The sequence below is a fragment of the Octodon degus genome, unplaced genomic scaffold (genome assembly GCF_000260255.1).
Source record: "Octodon degus isolate 3935 unplaced genomic scaffold, OctDeg1.0 scaffold00067, whole genome shotgun sequence".
NCBI classification, from domain to species: domain Eukaryota; kingdom Metazoa; phylum Chordata; class Mammalia; order Rodentia; family Octodontidae; genus Octodon; species Octodon degus.
In genome coordinates, this window is record NW_004524643.1 from 10,035,845 (window position 1) to 10,046,004 (window position 10,160).

At 43.1% G+C, this 10,160-nt stretch overlaps 1 protein-coding gene across 8 annotated transcripts in view; it reads right to left on the reverse strand.

Annotated features, from left to right (window-relative positions):
- The window catches only part of Plekha7 (pleckstrin homology domain containing A7), a 230,731-nt gene that overhangs the window by 141,742 nt on the left and 78,829 nt on the right, over positions 1 to 10,160 (reverse strand). The gene's annotated exons all lie outside the window — the stretch shown is intronic.

Genomic DNA, 10,160 nt, shown 5'->3' on the forward strand with positions numbered 1-10,160 from the left:
TGCTGGGGATCGAACCGCGGTCCCTGTGCTTTGCCAAGCTTGTTTCAAGTAGGTGCTTTAGACCACTGAGCCATCTCTCCAGCCCCAAGAAAATCTATTTAAAGCCTTAATATTAAGACATGAAGAGCCCAGGCATGGTAGCACATGCCTGTAATCCCAGCACTCAGGAGGCTGAGGCAGGAGGATAACTGTAAGTTCAAAGCCAGTGTGGACTACAAAACAAGACTCTGTCTGAAAACAAACAGGACTGGGGATATACCTTAAAGATAGAGCACTTGCCTAGCATCTACAAGAGCCTGGGTTTGACACCTAGCATGGGGTGCGGTGGGGGTGGGAAACACCAGAATAGAATAAATCTTACAGGCAGGCAGGAACACAGACCAATTCTTTACTACCACCCACTCACCAGTAGCAATTTGATAGTAATCATAAAGGAAAAATGGTTTTCTCCCCAGGCTTTTCGTCTCATAGATTTTTTTTTTAAGTTGTTCTTTCCTTAAATCTGGCTAAATCGTTTTCAAACCAATGTAGGGAAAAAAAAAAAATTGTCCATGGTTATTTAAGTAAGCTACATCTGATTTTATGAGATATTTTTTCCTTACACTCTGACTCCAAATCTTATCACTATATAGAAAGTTCAAAAATCAGATAACCAGAAGTATACCTGCTAGAGTATTGATTTCCTTCCTTGAAATTTTCTAGTTTTGCCGAATTATGTTACAGTAAATATGTACTACTTTGCTGATTAGCACAGAAAGTGCTGTTTTGAAGTAAAGGGTTAAAAGTTGCCCAAAAGATAAACTAAAAAGAAATGACACCTTGACTTTTAAAAAGTGGCTCTTTGCCCTTCATGTTCATCCCTTCTGCAAGCTCTGACTACCCGTTGCTGCCCCAACACCCAAGGACAGACAGTCCATTGTCGCTAGGATACCAAGCAGAAAAAACTGGCAAGAAAATTATTTTTACATTTACCTCCTGGGCTGTGCTTATAATAATGTTCAGAAGCTTAGGCAAAGGTTTCAAAATGCAACAGCCATGACTGTCAGCTAATGGATGTCCAGCACTCACCAAAACCTCTAACAAACATTCTGTGGGTTGTTTTGTTTTGTTGTCTTTTGAGACAGGGTCCCGTTATGCAGTTCAGGCTGGCCTTCCGCTCATTTTGGGGCCCCGCTGGTCTTGAACTTGCAATGATCCTCCTGCCTCAGGCTCTCAAGTGCTGTACAGGCACACATCACCAAGCCCAGCTGTGTTCTTAATAAGGTGAGCGCACACGAGGCAGACAGGCTTGGTCCAAGACCATTCAGACCTGGTAGGGCCAAACAGCACACAAGTCTCAGTCTCCCATAGTAGGCAGGTCTGTGGAGGAGGCTGGTTGGACAAAGGGAACAGCCCAGCTCCAGTATAAGGTACTCTGTGACAGAATATATGCTAGGACCTTGGAGGCAGAAGAGAGCTGGCCAGAGGTAGGTTCTTTGGCACAAGGCTGTTAAACTACAGTTTGCCTCTCATTTCAAACTTTCTAAAGAGCTAAAGGGGAGCCAGGGAGATGGCTCAGTAAAGTAAGCACTTGCCTGGCAAGCGCAAGAGCCTGAGTTCAATCCCCGGTTCTGCCAAAAAAAAAAAAAAAAAAAAAAGCTAAAGGACTCACAAACCTGAACAGGGAGCAAAGTTAGGGAAGAATAACTATACTGACTTTCTTACAGCATAACCTTGGAACTCTCAAAGCCAAGGACAGAAGGCAGGTAGATAAAACTCCAAACTGAGGGGCCAGTTTCTTAAATAACAGGCAAAAGGGATGCTTGTAGTATCTGGGCACTTTACTTCATATAATCCCCTGCCAAGCACTGCAAAAAACTCATATTCTGTGTTCAAAATAAAACACATGACTTTCAAGCCAGACAGAGCTCCATTAAGTTACATTTTAAATCCACCTAGAGTCTAATTAAGCTAATTTTACTGTTATTGTGTCTACTGAAACATGGAGCCTTTGTTTAAAGAGTGAACAGAGGGGAAGAAGGCAGAGACATTAAGGCCTAGGATTATCCCAGAATTGTTTCTAGGAAGGAAATAACAAAAACAAACCTGAATTTTAAAAGTAACTCTAGCAGGATCAAATGTAACCAAAAGTCTGTCCCCTTGAAAACTGACACTGGGACAGAAATGAGGCCCCCTACCTGACCTAAACTGGAAACACTGAATACAAGGACCAAGGAAGCCAAAGGGGGAGGTGGGGCAGAGGGAAGCACAGGAACTTGGGGCTCAAGGGTCACTGCCATGGGGAAAAAGCCTACTTGCTCCCTGATTGTAGACCAAAACGCACTTGAGTGCATTTACTAAAATGAATAAATAAAATGATAAATGATAAAATGAATACATAGTTTTATAGATTTTTTTTAAATCAATGAACACAACCAAATCATAAAATATGTAGGTAGGACACATGTATGACAAATTATCTTTACCTTCTATTTTAAACAAAATTGGCCAGAATTAAAAATGTAGATTTAAGGTACGACCCCCCCAAGAATCAAATGCCAAAAATCTAGGGCAACCCCAGGAACCTGCACTTTCAACAAGTAACTTTGGTAATTTAACTGATGTATGTCCTAACTCCCACATAACATATCACTGCTTCTTTTTTTCTTCCTTCTTTCATTCTTTGAGGGAGAGGTATAGCTATGCACTCCAGGCTGACTTACAGCTCTTTTTTTTTTTTTCTTTTTTTTTTTTTTTTTTTTTTGCAGAACCGGGCATTGAACTTAGGACCTTGTGCTTGCCAGGCAAGCGCTATATTCTACTGAGCTATCTCCCCAGCTCCTGACTTACAGCTCTTAATGGAGTTCAAGCATCTCTAGGCTAAGGCATTTTAGCCAAGATCTGGAGAGGAGCATTACAAGTGCTTAAATAGGTAAGAATAAACTAAGAGTGTTCCCTGTAGGGTAGTGGAGATAACCTAAGGCACTATATTACCTTATGGGAATCTGGAATCTTTCAAAGCCACAGATGTGCCTCTACTTTCAAAACAAAGTAGGGGCACAATCTGATCTGCTTCTTGAAAACACTTCTGGGAGGGCCAGTGAGATAGCTTAGCAGACTAAGCACCTGCTTAGGCAAGCGCATGGACAAGGGTTCGATCCACAGTACCACATGCCACACCAGCCCCATCCCTGGGCGCGCTGAGCCGGCAAACAAGTTTGGGGGTGGTGGTGCACAACTGTAACCCCAGCGCTGGGGTGGCTGAAAACTGAAGGAACACTATGAATCTGACCTACATAGTGAGACCCTATACAAAAAAAAAAGTTCTGGGGACTAAGAACAATAAACAAAACTGAGTATTTATTCAGTGTTTAACTATGTACTCTGAATAGTCCTAAGACATTTTTATGTATGATCACTGTTAGTCCTCATTAAAACTTTTTGATATGAGTACTACTGCTTTACTGATTTTACAGATGATAAAACCCAAGCATAAAGATTAGGTAATTAGTCCATCTTAGTAAGTGGAGGATCTGGTGTACAAACCAGTCTTACTACAGTGCCACTAATGATGTCTCTGACAAGAACTGGAGAGAGCGGGGGATTATAGCTCAGTAGCATAAGAGCCTGCCTGGCAAGCACAAGGAAGGACCCGAGTTTGATCCCCAGTATGGAGTGGGAAGAAGTGGGGAAAAGGAGGAAAACCAGTAAACAGACTCCAGCAGCAGTAGAGGTGAAACAGAATAGGGACTGGCCAAGACAACATTAAAATGCTAACAGGAATGCAACTTAACATAATATCCTGCTGGTAGAGCCAAGAGAACTTCTTGCTGATGAGATGTATGACTGGGGCAAGGGAAAACACAGACATCTAGGTTTTGAGTTTGGGCAATAGAGGTGATGCCAGTGCTGTTTCCTTAGATGACTAAGCATTGGAGAAGAACAAATCAAAGGCGAAGGTAGGCATTAAAATTCACCAAGAACAATGTGCTAGACATACCAGATGGACACCTGTATTTGACGTCCAAGTGGCAGTTAACTATGATAGTGTCTACTTGGGGGAGTGGATAGCAAGTGTAACTCATTCACTGTCCTGTGATTCTTTACTGGAGAAGAGGGAGAATGGCTCTCGCAGCTATGGATCTCTAGATGTTAGTTGTAACTAGCAAAGGCAGAGCCCCATCTCTCAGTCTGAGGCTGAAAGTGCCCTGCCAAACCCACTACCTGTGATCCAGGAAAGTCTGCACCCCAGTTCCATGCTCTAAATCAGCTTCCTAGGAACCTATCTAGCAGTGTTCTTTCAGGATGACCTCCAGCACAGCAGGCTTCCAGAAGGAGGAGAGGTGGGAAACAGGTGGTTGGCAAGCACACTGCCAGCATGTGAGAAGAGGATTTCTGAGCCCCAAACACTTCAGTTTTTGTTCCTCTTATCACTGTAATCCATTTGGTTTTAAAAGCATGGAGCCATCTGCAAGGGCCTGAGTGCCATGATAACAAAAAGGTTTCCAAAACAAGCTTCACACATTTAGTCACCCCACATGCCAGCTACAGCCCAGGTTATAGCATTTCCAGAGTAATACCAGCCTCACCTGATACAACACTTTCATACTGACACCTCCTTGACTCAGAGGAAGTGGGAGTATGCTGTACATCAGGTAGAGGTTAAAAGTTTAAAAGGGCAATTTTTCAAGTTCAGCTGAAATGTAGTAAGATGAAGCAGCCCATGTTTACATAAAGCTTTCCAAAACTGAGAGTAGCTTTCAAGTAGCTGTAAAAATGGCTGTATTAACTTGTCCAGTGAAATGGTTTTACATTTTTTAAAATCTTTTATTTATTTATTTGGTACAGGGTTTCCCTATGCAGCTCAGACCTGCAGTGATCCTCCTGTTTCGGCCTCCCTAGCGCCGAGACTTACAGGTGTGTGCCACCACACCGTTTCTGTGACCAGTATGGCATGCAGAGGGTTCCAGGGCCCACACAGCAAGCAGTACCAAGGATCAAACTCAGGTCCTTGCACTTGCCAGGCAGGCATTTAGACCACTGAGCTATCTCCCCAGCCCAAAATGATTTTTTAGCCAAACAGAAACAGAACAGGGCTATCTTTATTCTCATCTTCTTAGGTTTAATCTCCTAACATAATATTTTCATGGGTCCTGATTGTTTTGTCTTTATTCATATTTTATTCCATTTCTATAAGCTGCTTAGAACCCACTGTGGAACAGGACAAAACAATAAATGAACAGATAAACAGCACCTACTCTTGACATTTCTGGATATTAAACTTCCAGGTTCAGGGCCAGCGAGATAGCTCAGCAGACTAAGCTCCTGCTTAGGCAAGCACAGGGACTGGGGTTCAAACCCTGGCGCCACATGCCATGCCAGTTCCACCCCCGGGCCAGCTGAGCCAGCCACCGAGTCTGGACATGATGGCACATACCTGTAATCCTAGTGCTGGGAGGCTAAAAACAGGAGGATCACTATTAGTCCAAGTTGCGTAGTGAGACCCTGTACCAAATAAATGTTGAAAAACCTTCTAGATTCATACAATCAATAAAGGTTATGTATGCAGGTAGTAACTAAAGGTAAAAGAGAGGAAGTACCCAACTAATAAGTAAAACACTTTGAAATTCTGATTTCCACGTGTATTTTTTAAAACTGCTTATGATTAACACCTAATCTTTTATACTTGTCTTTTCCTGATTACCTAAACAATAATTGATGGAGGAAGTAGGTGAAATTTTCAATACATATGTGTGATTTTTCTGACTATTACCATTCAAACTAGGAACAACAAAATATCAGTTCAATAACTGTGCTACTTTAACTTCCAAGTAAGTCTTGTCAATGCCATTGCAGGAAAATAAAAAAGATTCATCTAAATCTATCCACAAACAAGGCTGAAATCTGTCAGTCCTGCTCTGGGGTCGGGAGGCAAAAGCATGCCAGTGTAACTGCTACTCTCTAAAGTTCTAAGTGCAGAAAGAAGCTGAAGAATATGAAACAGCCAGCAGCCATGATATCATGACTTTGGAGACAAATTTATTAGGCTTTTCTAAATCACTGCCACCAGCCCAAATCCTTGAGAGTAGTGGCCAAAGACAAAATCCAAAGCCTTGTCATGTTTAAAAACACTATGCTAACCACCTTCTTCAAGGGTAGTGTCTACCATGAGCCCAAGGGCAGCAGTTATTCAGATGCCCACGTAAGCAGCACACGCTTTTCAGGAGACTTATTCTCAGGAGAGTAAAGGAAAAGTGGTATTTTTGTCTAGCATTTTTTAATCACCAGAAGTCACCGGAACCAGTATCCTGGCACTTCTAGAGCACACAGCGATGACAGATGCTTATAATACTTAGCCTGAGGACTCACAACCTTGTGGAAAAGCAGACAGATTAAATTATGCCTTGTTTATTGCATGTTGAAATATATTTTATTGCCTTCTAGTATTCTGAAGATTGGCAATCTACAAAGTACACAGTAGGTGGCAATACTGAGCCAGAAGAACATCCTACTTGCCAACCTTGCTGAAGAAAACTTAATAATCAACCCCCTTTCTAAAAATTAGGTCTGTATTGAAATAATGACAACAGGGACAAGGTAATTAAAAACACATGCCTGACAAATCTGGAATCAAATGTACTTCTTGGCAGGTTGTCATTTCCCACAATCACTGGGCAAATCCAATTATTCCCTAAGACATCAGAATTGTGCCTCTCCTTTTTCTCCCCAATGGTTTTTATGAAAATAATATTCAATTGTAATGTGCCTGCACTTCAGGAGATGGTGTGACAAAAGCAATAAACACATTGGCTGTGTGTAGAGACCAGGGAAAATGAGTTCTGAGACTGACTGTGTGTGCCAAGCCCAGGTATGGGCTTTCAGTTCCCCAAACTCAAGAGACTGGAATGCAGCAGCTGTCAGAAAGCAGCCATGGCCTGGGCCAGAAATACGCTTGCTGAGCTGCTCTAATTGCCAAGAGATAAGAGCCAGAACTCACACAGATACCTGTGGCTCATGCTCAGAAACAGCAGGCAGAAGAACACAGTCCAAGCAGACTGCCGCAACTCTTCACCAGTGATGTGACCTTGAGCAAGTTTCTCCCTCCCGTGTAGTGCAGTCTTCCCCATCTGTGAGGACAACTGGCAATGAGCACACAGTGCCTATACAGGACTGGACTTAGAGGAGGTACAGTTATTCCCTGGAGTTGTTACTATTACCAACCATTTCTGCAGGGCTCTGTGAGTAAAATGAGCTTATAGAGGAAGGTCAAACTCTCTAAACAAGAGACAGTTTACACCCTTGAAAGGGCCTTGTTCTTTGTTTTATTTTGTCTTGTTTACTTTTTGGTATCTTAGGGAAGGGTCTACAGAGTGCTCAGGGTCTCACTACTAGATCGGACTTGTAGTGATTCTCCTGCTTACAGCCTTCCAAGTGCTGGGATTACAGGGGCGTGCCTTCACGCTGTCTCAGAGCGCCCTGGGCCACGGTCAGCATGGCAGGCCCGGGGATCGAACCCCCCACCCCTGTGCCTGTTTGCAGGCGCTTTAATCTGCTGAGCTATTTGGCTGACCCAGGCCTTGGTTTTTGAAGGCACTACCAGAATCAGTCACAGAAAATCCCTGGCTGCCCTGGACTTCCTCATTTGTTTTTGTTTTTTGTTTTTAATTTATGTATTTGGTATAGGGTCTCACTATGCATCTCGGACTAGTAGTGATCCTCCTGTTTCAGCTTCCCCAGCACTGTGATTACAGGTATGTGTCACTGCGCCTGGTTTTGATGACCAGCTAAGCAGGCCTGGGGCAGGGCCAGTACAGCACTTAGTACTGAGGATGGAACCCAGGTTCCTGTACTTACACTGCTGAGCTATCTCCCTGGCCCCTTTCTCATTTGTTCAAACAAATATTCACTGCGGGCTTTACAGTACACCAGAATGGTGCCAGTTCAGTGTGGTTCTAGACTCATGACGATGAGTACAGAAATAGGGAAGTCATGTAAGTCAATGTGAATGTACATCTATGGTGCAAATTAAGAAGCAAAGGTATAGGACTCTCTGTAACACGGTCACTTAAAATAGGGAAATTAGCCCTTCTGAGGAGCCACAAATGAGCAGGGGTTAATTAAGTAAACAAAGTGGAAGAGGAACTGTTTTTTTTTTTTTTGGTACCAGGGATCAAACTCAGGACCTTGTGCTTGCCGGGCAGGCATTTATGCTACTGAGCTATCTTCCCAGCCCCTGAGGAACTCATTTTAAGAAATTTAATTTTAAAGGGATGAACTACCAAGTACTTATCTTCCCCTAAACTCAAATATTTTATTCTCTAACAGAAAATAAAAATAAAAATAAACCAAAAACCTTCAACCAGCTCTTTCCCATCTTGCAAGATGGCGGGTGAAAAAACTGAGAAGCCAGACACTAAAGAGAAGAAACCCGAAGCCCAGAAGGCTTCTGCCAGTGGCACTGGTAAAAAGGGTAAGGTGAAGAAGAAAAAAAAGTCCAAGAAGGGGCAGCCCCACTGCAGCCGAAATCCTGTCCTAGTTAGAGGAATTGGTAGATACTCCCGATCTGCCATGTATTCCAGAAAGGCTTTGTACAAGAGAAAGTACACAGCTGCTAAATCAAAGGTTGAGAAGAAAAAGAAGGAGAAAGTTCTTGCTACCATCACAAAACCGGTCGGTGGGGACAAGAATGGAGGTAGCCGGGTGGTTAAGCTTCGAAAAATGCCTAGGTACTACCCTACTGAAGATGTGCCCGAAAGCTCTTGAGCCCCGCAAGAAACCCTTCAGTCAGCATGTGCGGAAACTTCGAGCTAGCATCACTCCTGGCACCATCTTGATCATCCTCACCGGGCGTCACAGAGACAAGAGAGTGGTCTTCCTGAAGCAGTTGGAGAGTGGCTTGCTACTTGTGACTGAGCCTCTGAGCCTTAATCGTGTTCCTCTACGAAGAACACACCAGAAATTTGTCATTGCCACCTCTACAAAAATTGACATCAGCAAAGTGAAAATCCCCAAACACCTCACTGATGCTTACTTTAAGAAGAAGAAGCTGCGGAAGCCCAGACACCAGGAGGGCGAGATCTTCGACACCGAGAAAGAGAGATACCAGATTTCAGAGCAGCGCAAGGTGGATCAGAAAGCGGTGGACTCACAGATTTTGGCAAAAATCAAAGGTGTTCCTCAGCTCCGGGGCTACCTGCGATCCGTTTTTGCTCTGACAAATGGAATTTACCCTCATAAATTAGTGTTCTAAATTTCTTACTAAGAACCTAATTAAATACCTGATACATTTAAAAAAAAAAAAAAAACCTTCAACCAACCAAACTTTTCCCTTTTTGCTGTGACAGCCAGGAATTGTCAAGTCAAATGTGAAGCTCAGCGACAGCAAGGACTCTTAATGCACTGTTTTTATTTTTTTATTTTAATTTATGTAGTTATGTACTTACTTTGCTGTGCTGGGACTGACCTCACGTCCTCACACATACTAGGCAAGCACTCTACCCCTGAGTTACATGCCCAGCTGCACGAGTCCGTACCATTCCCAGTCTCCTTAATATTCTCTTCCATTTATATTTTCCCTATTCCTGATTTCCAATTTCTGTGCGTATCTTACTGTATCTGACATTCATGGAGCTGCAGGGGAAGGAGAGAGAAAACAGAGAGAAACTTATTAGTCCCCTTTCTAAGGTCAAGGGGGTGATCTGGAAAGAACAGAAAGCGCTTTGTGGCCCTGTCTTATGTGTTACCTCAAGGCAGATTAGGACATGTGGCTTGGTTCACTTTCACATAAGCAGCATGTTCCTTGTAGTTGGTATGATTTAGTATAATAGTGATTTTTTCCAGAGCTATTTTATCATGTTATGTTTCTGGTCTAACAAGCAGCTTTCCTTTTGTTAATTAATTTACTCTCTGGGCTGGTGAGATAGATGAGCGGACTAAGCAACTGCTTAGGCAAGAGCAGGGACTGGGGTTCAATCCCCAGGCACCACATGCTGTGCCGGCCCCACCCCCAGGCCAGCTGAGCCAGTCAGAGATCAGGCACGGTGGCACACACCTGTTATCCCAGTCCTGGGAGGCTGAAAACAGGAGGATCAATACGAGACTGAGCTGTGTAGTGAGACCCTGTACCAAATACATAAAAAAATAAGAAACTATTTATTCTCTGAAATATTCACTAAAATATT